The following is a 15,684-nucleotide window of genomic DNA, read 5'->3' on the forward strand; positions in this document are numbered from 1 at the left end:
AGCCTTAAAAAGGAAGGACATTCTGTCACAGGCTACAACATGGATGAATCTTGAGGACATTGTACTAAGTGAAATGAGCCAGTCACGGGAGGCCAAATATCACATGATTCTACATACATTAGGTCCCTAGAGCAGTCAAATTCATAGACAGAAAGTACAATAGAGGTTGCCGGGGGCTAGGGCTGGGGAAAGGGAGAGTTAGTGTTGAACGTTCGTGTTTAACAGGTACAGAGTTTCCGATTTGTGAAGATGAGAAAGTTCTGGATTTGGATGATGGTGATGGATGAATGCATTTAATGCTCTGGAACTATACACTTAAAAATGGTAAATTTTATGTTATGGGCATGTCACTGCAATTTTTTTAAAAGATGCCCCAAACCCCAGCACCCCTCTCTCCAAATATGTCTTGCATTAGGCTGGGGATCCAAGGGCAGTCCGTCTCCCACCGGTTTTCTAAAATGCCACCTTCCCAGGAACCGCTGCTGTTTGTATGCTGGCTTTATTTGTAAATACAATTAAAAACCAAGCACAGAACACCGTCATCCAAGGGGTAAATGTTCTTGGGCTCTGAAACTGAGTGCTGTCATTCCCATTAACAGTAATGAGAGTCCCATGGCTAAACCTCCGTGCTTCACGCTCAAAATTTACCCCCTAGAGTTTGCAGATGGAAAAAAAAAAAGAGAGAGAGAGAGATTATCTTATGCACAAACAGAAAGCAGAAAATAAGGCCGGAAATGGCATTCTGACCACGGAGATGCCACAGGACGATTAGCAGGCAATCTGGTGAGCATTGTTTCAGAAAGAATCCTAAAGAGGGCATATGGCAGAAAGACTGCGTCTAATCCTGGTCTCAGATCCACTGTACGTTTCAGAGCAATCAGGATTATTGGTGGCCCATGGCGAGGAGCTGAAATTGTGACTCTGACATTGAAACCTATTCTTTAACATAAATGTCCTCTTGAGATGGATGAAAGCCAAGACAGATCTAGACCTTGTACCATCCAAAGTGCCAAAGTTTTTATCTCAAGCGGATTTCTATGGAGGTTTTTAAGATTCTTGGTGCATTCTCATAATTAAAGACTTCAAGGCTTTAATTCCCTCTTCACTTTGAATCTCCCCTAGAGCCTTCGTCATGTTCTATGTTGTTAGGAAACGTCATCAAATTAACACAAGTAAAGGGAACTATTGGAAGTCAGTTTCTCTCTCTCTCATTTTCTTAACCCCTCTCTGTGTATCATTCTCCCTCTCATCTCTGTGTGTCTCTTGATTCCTATCTCTATTTACTCTCCCTCTGTCTCTTTATCTCTTTGTCTTTTTTAAATCTCTCTCTTGATTACTATCTTTTTCTCTCTGTCTCTGTCTCTCTCTGTGTGTCTCTGTGTCTCTGTGTCTCTCTGTCTCTGTCTCTCTCTCTCTCCATTTATCTATCTATTTCATCTCCATGATACTTCACAGGCTCTCGTTCCTACTTCTCACTACACTGCATCGTTCTCAAGCTTCTCTCTACAGATGACACACCAGCTTCCTTTACCTTCTTGTCAGCATTTAGGTGGATAAAAATGGCTTCCATTCAATATGGCGCCCCATTTCCCATGCCGACTTCTGCCTAACTAGGTATGGCTTCCCATTTCCAATACCTACTTCTTCCTGACTAGGTAGGCCCCTTCATTTCCAATGCCACTGCTTCCTGACTAGATACATCTCTGTAACTTATTCAAACTCTCTAGAAAGAGAACCCAATGGACCACTGACTGCCTTGCCAATGGATCAGATGCTTTCCAGCGAACTTCTTACCCTTTCTTGAACAAGTTTGGGAGGATTGGACGGAAGAAAGAGATTATGTGGCCTGCTACCCCCACTTCAGAAACCAAGAGCTGGAACAATTCTCTGAGAAGAGCAATGTAAGCAAACCAACCAACCAGTCAACCAAAATGTCTGGCCTTATGTTAGAACACCAGCTCACAAAGACTGATCTGTAGTCAAGATGCTGTCATGGTGTCTACAGGGTCAAAATTATTTCTATAGTAATTCTAAGACACCGTTTGCCTCTTTTTACTCTGTAGGCATGCGTACTGATGGTACGACAACTATGTAAGGTAGAACTGTTGGTGTATCAACATGAACCAAGGCAGTGGCACCAAACCCTTTCAGCAGTCATTGGATTCTTAACCACCACACACATGAAAGAAAACAAAACAATGTTTTTAAAAGCAAGTTTCCCTGAAGAATATCCTTCATGGAGCAGTAAAAATGATTAACTTTATTATATCTTGACTCTTATAGGCACTTCTTTTAGATATTCTGTGTAAAAAAAAAAATAGCTTGTACACATAGAACACTTCAATTGTACCCCAACGTATGACGCTTGTCTTGAGGAAAACACGTATGAGTGCTTGAGTTGCCAGCTGTACTAGCCACGTCTTCATGAAGCAACATTTTTACTTAAAAGAACAACTGACAGAAAAATTATGGTTATTCAGACCTGAGTGTTTCGCAGGCATCTTCCTCAAAAATGAAAAAAATGAGCCTGTCATTTCAAAGGAAAGAACTGACAGTATCAGGATTCAAATTAAAATATTTGAATTTTAGAAAACTCCCATCTGTTACCATAAGCCTGACAGCTCTTCAATACTTAGAACCTTTTCTGATGAGATCACTGGTAATATTATTAATGTGATTTTTAAAAATATCTTATAATTAAAGGTATCAAAAATTAGAAGATTTACATAACTCACTGAACCAGTATTTTCCAAAAGAGCAATATATAATGTTACAAAATCACACATGGATTTGCCATCAATTCCGTTCAAAGTTCAAGACGGATAATGGATTTTAATAGCACCAAGTATGAAAAACTCATTTGATATGTTTCAGATTTCACATTACAACTAACCTTTAAGAAACTACCACTTACTGAGTTTTGGCATAGTATCAAAGAAGGATATCCAAACTCATCTGAAAGGTCTACTAAATGACTTCTCCCTTTCCAAAATGTACATGTGAGAGTTTAGGGATTTTTTTCATATACTTCAAGCCAACCTGAATGAGGATTGTACATGTCTGAAATTTACTTATCTGACTGAATATTTTTATTCATTTCAAAACGTGCAACTCTAGCTTATGCATTGTCACCGCACTATAATATTCCACACAGTATATATGAATATGATATTCCTAATATAATACGTAATAAACATATCAATGTTCATTTTTCTTATCCTGAGAATGAGTGTTTAGGGCGTTTCCAATATTTTATTGAAACAAACAATGTTGGCTTAAAAATCCTGTGTATCTGTCTTATTAGGCATATTTTCTTTGATTTTACTTCTATAGGTAGGATTGCTGGTCGGTACAGTAAGAGAGCCTTTACCTCTACTAATACTAATAGCTAACTCTTATTGAGCATTTATGATCCATCAGGACCTAATAGCTTTACATATATTAATTCCTGTTATTTTTAGAACAACACAACTAGACCATAGTATTATCCCCATTTCACAGATGAGAAGAGTCAAGAGCAGAGAGATTCAGTAGCTTGCGCAAGCTCTTCCAGCTAAAAGGAGGTAGAATCAAGAGTGATTCCTCACAGGGTTGCTACAGAGTCCATGTTCTGCACCAGGCTCCAGTTTTCTTTCCTAGATTTCTGGGCACTGCTTACCAATTTGCACTGCTTACCAATTTACACTCTCACCAGCCACGTGTGAAACATTCTCCCCAGCACTTGCTATCATCAGACCTTTTAATTTTTGGCAATTTGGTGGGTATAAAACAGCGTCCTACCATTGCATTAATTTGTTTTTTTCCAGCTTTCAGTGAGCATATTTTCAAATGTTTATTGAATGCTCAGGGTTACTTTTTTGTGAATTGCCCTCCTATCTCTTGCCAACTTTTATAGTTTGTTACTGTCCTTATGAATTCATAATTTGTGGGGTTTTTAAATGAATTCTCTGCACCAATTATTTGGTCATTGTGTCTTCTCTGAGCCTATGGTGCATCTTACAACCTTTAAAAGAAGAACACTTACTGAGGATACACTATGGAGTAACTGCAAATTCGGCTTGAAGAAGTTTTGAACATCGTTAAAGGACCTCTCTCTCAAACTTTTGACTCTGTTATCTGGCTGCTTATCCAAGATCTCGACTGGGATGTCGAATGAAACTGAATGTCTGGCTTACACCAGCCCCATCAGCCCAGAAAACTGCTACCCCCTCAGCTGCTCCTCTCTACCAATGGCCTCTCCATGAGTCCAGCAGCTCTACAATTCATCTGGTGGTGAAATGCCTTTCCTCTCTTTCCCACTTATGTCCAGAGTTCAACCATTCACCTTATGAGCACTGCTTCTGCCTCATTACGCACCATCATCCCTTACCTGAATCATTGCAGTGCCCCCCTCCCCAACTGGCTTCCTGTTTCCATCCAGGACCCTTGAAACACTCTTCAAACGAAAACCAAGGATGTTGCTTCTGCTCAAAACTCGGCAATGAAGGAATGAAGGAACTAGAAAATCCCCAATAGAACATGATTTTCATGAACACTGCACATCAGATCTACTGGTGAATGCTAACATTAGGGGACACAGCTTTAAGGAGAAATAGGGAATTTTCATAGTCACATCAATTTCTTACTTACTAGTGGTTTTAACATATAACTGCGAATTCTTTGCTATCAACTTCCCTCCAGGAAGCAGAGCTTAATGAGCCTCTCCTGAATGTGGACTGGACTTAGCGACTTGACTCTAATGAATAGACTAGAATATGAAAAACTAAATATAGTAACTTTATAGCAAAGAAACCTGGCAAATACCACCTTAACCAAGTGACCAAGGTTAACATCAGAGGGATAAGTCATGTGTACCCAACACGACGGGACAAGGACACATAACCTCTGTGGGCTCTTTGCCCAGACCCACACCCTCAGGCTCTCCATGAGAAAAGATGGGACAGACCCAACTTCCTGACCGCTTTTCAAAAATGTCAAGGTCAAGAAAAAAAAACAAGAAATGGTCACCAAGTAGAGGAGGCAGAGGAGACACTGGACGGACTAACCTGAATCCTGAAATAGGAAAAAAAAAAAAAAAAAGAAGTGGGAAAATTCAAATAAAGTCTGAAGTTTGGTTAATAGTATTGCACCAAAGTTGATTTCTTTGTGTTAATCAATGTTCCATGCTTACGTAAGGTAGGAGCATTAGAGGAAGCTGAGTGAAGGGTATAGGGGATGCTTGTGCTCTCTGCAACTCTCTGTAAATCCGAAATTATGAAGCTTAAACCACACATAAACAGCAACACCCACCAATGCCTTCCCAGCCCACTCAGAGGGAAATTCAAAGAGCTTATCCAAGGAGTCCACATGATCCGCCCCCATCCCGCTCATCCCACCGTCCTCTGCTACAAAACTCCTTCAGATGCCACCCTGCTCCCCCCACCCCCCCCCTGCCCTGCAACCTCACTGTTCTGGAACCTGCTCCCTTCTTAGGCTCTTTGTAGTTGAAGCTGGCTCTGCCACGTGCTCGTCCTCAGTTATCCTGGTGGCCAACAACCTCCCTTCTAATGATTCTTTGCTCAGATGTAGCCTCCTCAGTGAGGCCTCCCTTGGGATTCTCTTTAGATGGCAACGGCCCCGCCCCCCAGCCATTCCACATCCTTCATACTCTGCTCTTTCTCTTTTTTGCCTTGTCATGCGTCACCTTCCCATACCCCAATGTCATTTCCTTATTTCAAACAGTTATTGTTAATTGTCTGTCTTCCCCTCCAGAATGGCAGTTCCATGATGGCAGTGAGCTTGGTTTTATTGCCATTTGCAACCAGAGTGCCTGGAAGATGGGGCTCAGCAAAGTTTGCTGAGCAAATAAGCTTTCATTCCTGGCACTTAGCCTGATTTATTTATTATCAGTTCGTCTGCGCCCAGGAGCTCACCAAGGGGTGGAGAGGGTAAAGATCTCTCCTACGGAAGAAACAGGGGCAGTCAGGGGGGGGGGGGGGGAGGGGCTTCCCATCAGCTCAGGAATAGCAGTGGAGGATGCCTAGAAAGGCAGAGATGGAAAAGTAAGAGTGCATCCAAAGCAATATGTAAGCCAAGTTGAAAGTTATAAAAGATTTAGGTAAGCTCTTTTCTAAGCACCTTCGAAATTCCCAAAGGGCTTTTCTTATGTGGTAGGTATTATAATGAAAAAAGACCCAGACATGACAAGAGACACATGGGTGAAGACAGCTATTAAAGCTAGAATGATTGATTCCCTAACATTCCAAGGTAGCACTCTTTAACTCCAGATACAGCCACCTCTCAATGGCGGCTCCCTAATTTGCATAGGTAATTGACAGCTTGTTAACAGCTCATTAAGAACACTGAAAACCATGTGACAACTACAAACGTGTGCGTAAATGGGGATAGAATCTGTGAATTGCACTATATTGAGAACTCAATCAGATCTCGGATTACAGGTCAGAAGACAAGTTGATTGGCTCCTATGGAGAACAAACAGGGACATCAACCGACTTTTTTTAGAGCTTTATTCAACAGTCCTGTCGTCCACAGGGTAATAAACAAAACCCCCAAGCATGATGATTTTCAGGGCTCAGCTCTAACAGGAGCGATGATGTGAGTACCAGTTTCACGCAAATATGTGACGGCAGCTCGTTTCTGAAAACACCCATTAAATTGCTTATGCAGTTTTAAAATTTGTTCTTAAAATTCACCTTTTTCCTAAACACAAGTCGTTTAGACACCACAATCTAATACTCTGCAAGTGAGAAAAATGTAAAGTGTAATTTGATTTTAGCCTATAAAAAGGAGATAAGTTTCCTGATTTGCACACAGTTACTGTCGGTAAATTTGGATGCTGCATTTTTTAAAAGAACATTTGAATATAAATAGTGCAAATAATTGTTACATCAGCAAATCTCTTCTGAGTATCAGACGCCCCTGCAGAAACCTTCTTTTGCGAACTGTCTCCCCCAGATGGAATAAGAGTTTAAAGGCTGTGTGCTCCCCCGTCACCGCGAGCTGTAAGCCGAGTGCTCATTGGTGACCAACAGTACACTCTCTCGTACCCGCAGAGCCTGCTGATTCTTTTTTTTTTTCTTTCTGCCTGGGTCTACTAAAGGCACATGGGTAGTGGGTATGGACTGAGGGGTCCAGGAAATGCTGCCCACATGCAGTCCCTGGGAATCTGAAACCATCCTTGAGGTTACGGGCCAGCCGGGTCTGCCATGCTTCCTCTCTCTCCGCAGTACGGCCAGTCCCACCCCACACCTCCTTCTCCCCCATCTATGGGGACTTTCTCACCTGATTTGTTCTCCCATCCTCTGTCCTCTTTGCATGGCCAGCCAGTTCTTCCTCATCCAACCAGGTCGAGCCCAAAGGACTCTGCCAATTCAATGGGGACAAGAGGAAAGAGCACAGAATCAAGATTTAGGGCCACCCAGAAGCCTGGCTTTACCATCCCTAGGCAAGTGCGTCATCCAGGGTTAGATATTTCACCTCCAAAGGTCTTGGTTTCTTCACCTATAAAATAGGAGTCATAATTTCTACTTCAAAATCTTGGGGCTGCCAGATAATCGGAATAAAGCCATGTACAGGACTTAGGAAAGAAAATGGATTCCCATCACCCAGGCTTGGTATTAAGGCCATACTAGACGCAACAGTCTGCTGGGTTACAGTAGCCCCTTGACCTACGAAAAGCCAATCCAGATGCTGAACGGAGACATCTTTTGTGATAGGACAAGAGCAGAGGAGCTGGGCAAGGCACATCCTCATCTCTGAGTCTGAACTGGGAGATTAAGATGATTCTGGCAGGGGTGGGAGCCAGCCTGAAAGTCCACATGGATGTGGAGCTTGGAGAGAGTGCCCACAACATACCCTCTGGAAGCACAAGTTCCGAGGAGGCAGTGACCATGGCTGAGCGGAAGCCAGGAAGTGGGGAGAAGACAGATGGGAGGAGCAGAGGCTGGCGGGCAGGGAGCAGTAAGTGGGAGAGGCAGGGAGCTGGCAATGAATGTGCCATTCCTTCTACTTGGAGGCCTGCTGTCTAATCGAGGTGGGGCTCCCAGAAGCGTCTCGTGCAAAGGGCCAGAGAGTAAACAACTTAAGCTCCGCATCTCGTAGGGTCTCTGGTGCAATGACTGGACTCTGCCTCTGTGGCTTGAAAGCAGCCACAGACAAGGCAATAACTCTTCAAGTCACGGGCTTGGCTGTCTTCCCACACAACCAATGCCAACAGCTGGTAGGGGGCTGCTGACCCCAGGTCAGTCCGCCCCATGACACAGTGGCTGTGCTTCTTCGGAGTTCTCACCAGGCTATCACAGGACTCTACTCGGTGTCTCCTCATCAGTCGGAGGGCCCATTTCCAGCCCTTTCTTTGCCCCCCTCCTGACAGGTCCCTAGATCTCCAGGAGTAAGTGCTTATTTACATACTGCCAGAGTTTGGGTTTTGAGATTGTTGAGAACATCTGTTTGCGGACACACACACACACATCCTGAGACATCTTTGGACCTCATTTCATCAATGTTCCTCATTGGCCATTGGCTGTTTCTCTGTTTTTCAACTAGCCCATCCACAAACTGGAAAGCAGTACCACAATTTGTATCAGGCCACAGCAAAAAGCCGAGGATATTTTTATCACCGGTCCGCATCACAGGTAGAGCGAGAAATGTCTGTCCAACTTGGCCAGCAGGGGCATTATGTTTGACCTGCTGAGGTGCTGTGTTAAAGATATTTTTAAACTACTTATGGGTGTCTAACAACTAGAAGATGCCCCCCAAAAGCATTCCGTTTTCTCTCAGAATAGCGGAAGATGAAGTTCCCTGAGCTGATTCCTCACATGGTGACAATTTGCTGCAGCAGGAAGGGCCCCAGCCCAACACCTGCTCTCCGACATTACCTGACTAGCTATGTGGGCAGCTGAGTTTGGGAACTTCTGCGAGCCGGGTATTTTAGAACAATTTTCTCTAATTCTCCACCACCTTATGAAGTCGGTGTCTGCGAAACTACTTTATAAAGGAGAAAACTGAGGTTCAAGGAGTTCAGGTCAATTTCCCAAGGATCATGCCATCAATAACTTGTTGAATAAAGGTGAAGCTGCTGGCAGCAAAAATGGTACTTTAGAAGGTGCTAGAATCATTGTTCTCTTCCTTCGTCTTTCCACTCCTCTCCCCACTAATCCTGGCCTGCTACATTCTTCTCTTCTCTGGACTTCTTCACTTATTCAGAAAATAGCTTTCAGTATGAAACTGCCTTAGTTTTCCTTCTCTTTAAATACAATTTTCTTTTCTCAGATGCAACAAATTCCTTTAAAATGGGTGTTGCCTTTGGTTTCCTTCATTTCTCCCAGAGAGCTAACCATAGACAAGGCAAAACAATCAATTGTGGGGGTACGGAAGAGGGTTCTAACAAAGCGTATTCTAAAAGACTAATGGTACTTACAGATCTTTTTATGCAGGGATCTATTTTTATCTTGAAATCAATCTGAAAGTTAATCTTTTAAAACAAATGTGTTGTACGTGTCCTCTTCTTTGTCCCTCCTCTGTTTCAATCCCTTTACGTACATCCGTATACTTACACTATCATCCCTTTCAGAACGTTCTACTATTATTCTCTTCTATTACTTCTACTTCTTGAGGTGCCCGCTCTTTAGCTCGCTGTGTCTGCTTCCTTTCTTTCCCAATGTCTTCTTTCCTAGTAGACGTTTGCAATTTTCCATGGAGTGTGTCTTCAGCATAGGTTTGGCTTGGTTTTGTTGTGTCTAAATCTACAGGAGATGCATGTGGCCTAATGTGGGAATGCATTTCTAGAGAACTGTTTTGCATTTCCTTCTATGGGAACCTTCAACCTATACCTACATGTCTAGACTTGGGATTTCCACATTACAACTGCAATGTAAAGTTGGACCCTACTGCCACACATCATACAAGTTTGTGCTTTTGATTTGTCATGAAGGACATTTTCCCCCTTACTCAGAGGCCAAGGTGGAAGGCAAGCTTTCTTGCCATTTCTCCTGGACTATCAGATCTTTTGAATACGTATGTTTTATGCTGGGAGCCCAGTTCTGGCTTCACCACATATAGACCCAAGCTAACTCTCCTGTCCCAATGGGGGCAAAAAATCACCAGCCCCATAACCGAAAACTAATACCCCTGTAGCATATACAGGATCATCAAATTGAACCCTCTTTCCAAGCACCTAGGTATTCCCTTTCTTTTGAGCTCTTGTATATACTTTCAAGTATTATCATGCGTCTCCAGTATTTCCATGTATTTGTACCAGGGAGGCAATGCTCATTGGCCCAGTCTGCCATGTTGTTAGAACAAGATGTCTGAAAGTCACTCTTGTAACTGAAGAGCCAGAGACAAGGAATTTTTCCAACCCACTCAGGCAACAAAACAAAGGATATGAATGAGGAGTCTATGTTTAGATCAATAAATGTAAAGAGCTGTGGCCAGGATTTTGCAGAGATATTCAAAAATGACTCAGACAAAGCAAAGCATAGATGAGATAATACCCTGTTGGCCCTGGCATTTTGTAATTATAATGAATTATTCATGGCAATTGATCAATATCTATTTCTGCTTTAAAAACTATCCCAAAACTTTGTGGCTTAAAACAGCAATCATAACTCATGATTTTGTGGTCAGGAATTTGGATAGGGCTCAGCTGGGTGATTCTTCTGCTCCAGTGGTGTTGACAGAGCCCAGTCAATGGCATTCAGCTGATGGATGGGGCTGGTCTCAAGGGTCAAAGATGGCTTCCCTCACAAGTCTGACACACTACCTAGTTGGGGTTGCTGATCTGTTGACCAGAATGCCAGCAGGTGGCCTCTCTAGGGTGGGAGTCACAGAAGAGCCGGACTTATCACATGGCTTAGGCCTTCAGGACAGTGTTTCAAAAGCCAGGAAGTGGATGGTGCCAGACTTCAGTCCTGAGCATTACTTCCACCATGTTCTTATCATCAGAGTAGTCACAGAACCCAAGGAGAGTTCAAGAAAAGGGGACTTTGGGCAAGAGGAATGTCTAAGAAGTTGGGGCCATCTTTCATCCACCACAGTGAAGCCAACCACCTGGGCCCCGAAGTCAGGCAGAAGACAGAGAAACTGAGGCATTCCTAAGCTTCTTCTGATCTGCTGACTCAGATGTGCTCTCTGAGCTTTTGTTTTTCCCACTGGAAAAAGGAAAATATTAACATAAAATCAGGTTGAAGCATTTACAACTTTAAGTAATGGGAAAAACCGACTTACGTCTAGTTTAATGAAGAGGTTTTTATTTTTCTTGTATAAGAAAACTTATAGTAGGGCGCCTGGGTGGCTCAGTTGGCTAAGTGCCTACCTTCAGCTAGGCCATGATCCCAGGCTCCTGGGATTGACTCCGGTGTCGGGCTCCCTCTTCTGCAGGGAGTTTGCTTCTCCCTCTGCCCCTCCTCCCACTCATTCACTCAATATCTCTCTCTGTATCAAATAAATAACTAAAATCTTTAAAAAGAAGAGGAAGAAGAAGAAGATGACCATACTTGAAATAGGAAGCCCCCAGCTGATGCAGGAGCTTAACCATGCCACACAGAGTCAGCTGTCTTCTCTCCTTCCGCGGGACTACCCTGGGTGCATTGGCTTATTGTTTAATGACTGCAAGGTGGTTAGGATCTTCCAGAATCATGGCCACGTTCAAGGCAAAAGGTAGGGACAGAGCTGCCAGGTTGTTCCTTCCTTGTCAGGAAAGCAAAAGCTTTTCTCAGAAACTCCTGGCAGACTCTTGCCTCTCATTGGCTAGAACTTTGCTCCATGGGCCATTCCAGCATCAGAAGCAAGCCTGAGAAAGAAGTGCTCAGCTGGGTACTTTGATGTCATTGCAAAATAGGCTTCTATTGGCAAGAAGAGAGCAGGGGTCACAAGATAATGGAGAGGCAATAAATGTATCTACCTCAAAGACATACCAGGAGCCAAATATGTATATAAAGCCTAACTGAGGCCTGGCCTGTGGCATGAACCCAAGAGATAGCAAGATGGTACCAGTACTAGCAGATTGGGCCTCAACTTGACCAACAAAGAATATGAGCTGGTTCAGTATAAGAATGCATTAAATAAAATAATGACAACTTAAAAATAAAGGCACAAATCAGAACAGGGAACACTGGAAGAAAGCAATCTCTTTCATAGATATTTGAGGAGGAAAGTATTTAAACTCCGAACTCAATGACTGTAGACTGGGAATATTCTGCTCCTAGTAGCAAAGACCTTGCTGCAAGACAGAATGGTCATCTGAGCATAGACCAATGCACAGTATAAAAAACAAACAGACAAACAAAAACCAAAGTACCCCAGTGAATGTGGCTGCAAAAGGGAGAAACACCTGAGTGGGCCTGGAACAGATAACTCCCTTAGATACTAACCCTTCGTGAGATGGTATTAGAAGTGAATGTCAAAATTTCACTGTGTATCATTTACGATTGGAGGTATATAATTAGGCTTACATTAAGCGTACAATAAATTCGAAATAGAACCCATACTGTGGATTCAATTACTAGCAGCTAACTGTTTTGCGATGCTCCGTACAGCCCTTACTCAGGAAGCATTTACCACGAGGCCCATTACATGAGAGATTTCTGTGTGTTTTCATCCTGGCCCTACTGCTGTAGGGAGGGTAATCGTGGCATTTTAAAGAGAGCAACATTAAGCCTTGGAGATGCTAAGGGTCACATGTCTACTGACGCAGGCTTTACTTGGACGCAGGACGGACTGTCATCCAAGGGCATCCGTCCATGCCCCACCAGGCTGGGCCATTCCCGGGTTCTCTCTGCCCTGAAGGACTCATCACCGAGTTACGCTTCTGAGAGTTTCAACAACTCCAGGATGGAAAGAGACAGTTCCTCAAGAAGTGTCTGCAGAAATGAGGCAATGGCAGAGACGTCAAAACTGTCCCCATGATATGAAATCAGCAGATCCCCTGCCTGTAAATGGAGTTGGGGTAGAGGTGGTGGGAAACAAGATAAAGTACAAGGTTCTCTCACCAGCAAGCACCTGGTTGCTAGGTACTGAGACTCTGTTACACTGACTGCCTTACTCTCAAATGTTCCGGGGTTTGGGTTTTTTTGGGGTTTTTTGTTTTTTGGGTTTTTTGGGTGGTTTTTTGTTTTTTGTTTTTTTTTTTTTTTTTAGGTTTTAAAAATAATGGATTTCTTATGGTCGAACCAGTATGTTGTATTTTACATTTACGGCTAACAGCCTACCTGTCATCACCTCCTAAATGAAAGTTAATCGTTCTAGACTTCGACAAACAAAATTTATTTTTCACACACATTCTGGGATTGGGTTTCCAATGTGCAGACTGAACACCTGCTTAGGGCCCAGGCACACAGGGACCTCCTCTCCCCAAAGGCAGAAGCAATTTTTGGAAGAATTCGGTATTTAAAGAACACATCAGGTCTTTTATGTCGGAGGCTCCGGCCTTTCTGATTACATGTTAATTTTAGTTTGAAATACACACGAAAAGGAGCTGGGAAGATTTTCGGTGCTTGTGGTCTGAACAGCCTGGGAGCTTCTGGGACCCGGCGCTGAAGCTGACCACGGCCCCGATGTCACGGGAGCAGAGACAGCCAAGTCGATGTTGAGAGTACCCTGGGCCCGCCTCCATCCCTTCTGCTCTACCCACGCCCTAAGCCAGGGAGCACTCTGTACCCCGGGGGGAACCGATCTTGGCAAGAAACCACCAAAAGGCCTCCTGAACACCAAGGCCAGTGACCTCTCCGGCCTGGTGGCCACCACTCCCGTCCTGGAAAAGCAGGCAGCCGCCAGCACCCGTTCCCTCCCCATAGCGTGCCCCCGGATGCAGTAAGGAGCACCAAGTACTTGTCCTAAAGGTGCATGGATGAGTGTGCATGCGCACACGCACACATGCACACACACACTCAGGCACGCTCATCTCACGACGGCCTGTAATCGGCTCCTCCTTTCCCGAACACCCTGACCAGCCTTCTCATTCTTGCTCCTCGCTCTCTCTGACACCTGTCCCCCACCCCGACGACATCCTGCATTATTAGGAGCCAGGTTCCAGGTCCAGGGCACATGGAGTCCCCCTTCCTGCTCTGAACGCGACGGAGGCGCTCTCCCCGCCGTGACATCTGTCTCGGTGGCAGCCTCCTCGGGCGGTTCTCTTGGCAGCCTCCGCGCTGCCACCAGGCCTGTCGGGTGGCGCGGCGGCTGACGGGCTGTCACCGCCGCCTCATCTTGCAGGCTGCCGTTTTCTTTTGATTTACCTTTTGATTCAGAGGCATTTGCATGCTTTCATCCGTCCGTGGACAGAGTCCTCGCGCGTCCCCCGTGGCTGCCTCGCGTGGAGGCAGCCGGCAAGAGGGAGATCCCTCTGTGACTCGGCTTTGAGGTGCAAATGGGGGCCCGGCTGGCCCCTGCCAGGTAGAGCCCCGCAGCAGGGGTGTAGACTGTCATTCCCTGCTCCCCCAGAGAGGCTGCGCTGCCGGTCCTCTCCCCTGCGTCCCGGCCGCATGGCCCATGACAAGTGTCCCTCCATGTCAATTAGTTTCTTAATCACCCAGCCAGCCAACTTGGTAAGCGTGGCAATTTCGGGGTCACGATGCGCCGAGGGCTTCCCTCCCTGGCTGGGCAGCAAGGCTCATTAAAAGTACCTCCTCTTCTCTCCAGAAAACTCTTTCTTTGCCTGCGCACACATCCCAGTGAAACAATTGGAAGTTGCACCTCGTCGTCCCCAGCGGGCGGACAGAAGCAATGACAGGGTTAAATTGCTAATCAAGGTTTCATGAGGTCTGCCAGAGCCCGGTCTCCAACACTTACATCTGTTCAACAATTATTACAGCATTTTTGTCATAAAAAATTCAACACCCTGAGTGTCGTGCTAGCAAAACCTGAAAATTTATGCAGTGAATAGAATAGCTAATTTCTCTGAGGAAATGCAGGGGGAAAATTACAGATTTTACTTAAATTCCAAACACCAGAGCACACACATCTGACGCCCTCCTCGGGTTTTGTCACCCGGCCGGACTGGAGAAGGACTTTTCACCCACCAAGGGGCAGCGATGGCTCTCAAGGAGGACTCCCACCTGGGAAGGAACCAGGTGGAGGAGCTGCACGGGGGTCTGGGGGCCCCCGCCCCCCGCGCCTATAACAGACCTCCCCCCACCCCCACTCCCAGCTGAAACCGACACCTAGTAGGGCACCAGCGCTGGGTTCTGGAGTGAGGTGGGCATGGCTGGTCGTACCCCTCCCTTTCCCAATTTGTCCCACGCCATTAAAACCACTCCTTGGAGGAAACTGGATGGCGAAGGACCCCAACAGCTTGGAGAGTCTTTAATCTCCTTAATTCATTCTAATGCTGTTTGATGCTTGCAGCCGAGGCACTGGAGTTAGCTTCCGTGCTCCATAAAGGTCTGGAATATGGATTTTATGCTAAAACTAAAGCTGTCTAGTTAGGATGCCGGTGGAGTGGAACAATATGCTAGAGGCGATCGCCGACTATCCTCCAGGGCCGGAGCCTCACTTCCCCGACTGGGAGTTGCTACCGTAATAATCATTGCAACTGGGGTGGACAGGAATTTCTCGCAGTGGCACCATCAACACCATCCAGATTTTCAGAAATGTGGCTGCAGAGACAGGAGGCGTGTTCCTCTCTTTCAAAGACGGACGCAGGGTCTCTGATTTCTGTACCCCCGACGGTGACGCTCGGGCACCACC

At 45.1% G+C, this 15,684-nt stretch overlaps 1 long non-coding RNA gene across 1 annotated transcript in view; it reads right to left on the reverse strand.

Annotated features, from left to right (window-relative positions):
* Positions 1-7,187: 7,187 nt before the first annotated feature.
* Positions 7,188-15,684, reverse strand: part of LOC121105207 — a 46,003-nt gene continuing 37,506 nt past the window's right edge. Inside the window, exon 3 of the long non-coding RNA XR_005837615.1 lies at positions 7,188-7,362. This is a non-coding gene — a long non-coding RNA (uncharacterized LOC121105207). The remainder of the gene's footprint in view (positions 7,363-15,684) is intronic.

This window comes from Ursus maritimus, unplaced genomic scaffold (assembly GCF_017311325.1).
Source record: "Ursus maritimus isolate PB19 unplaced genomic scaffold, ASM1731132v1 scaffold_25, whole genome shotgun sequence".
NCBI classification, from domain to species: Eukaryota; Metazoa; Chordata; class Mammalia; order Carnivora; family Ursidae; genus Ursus; species Ursus maritimus.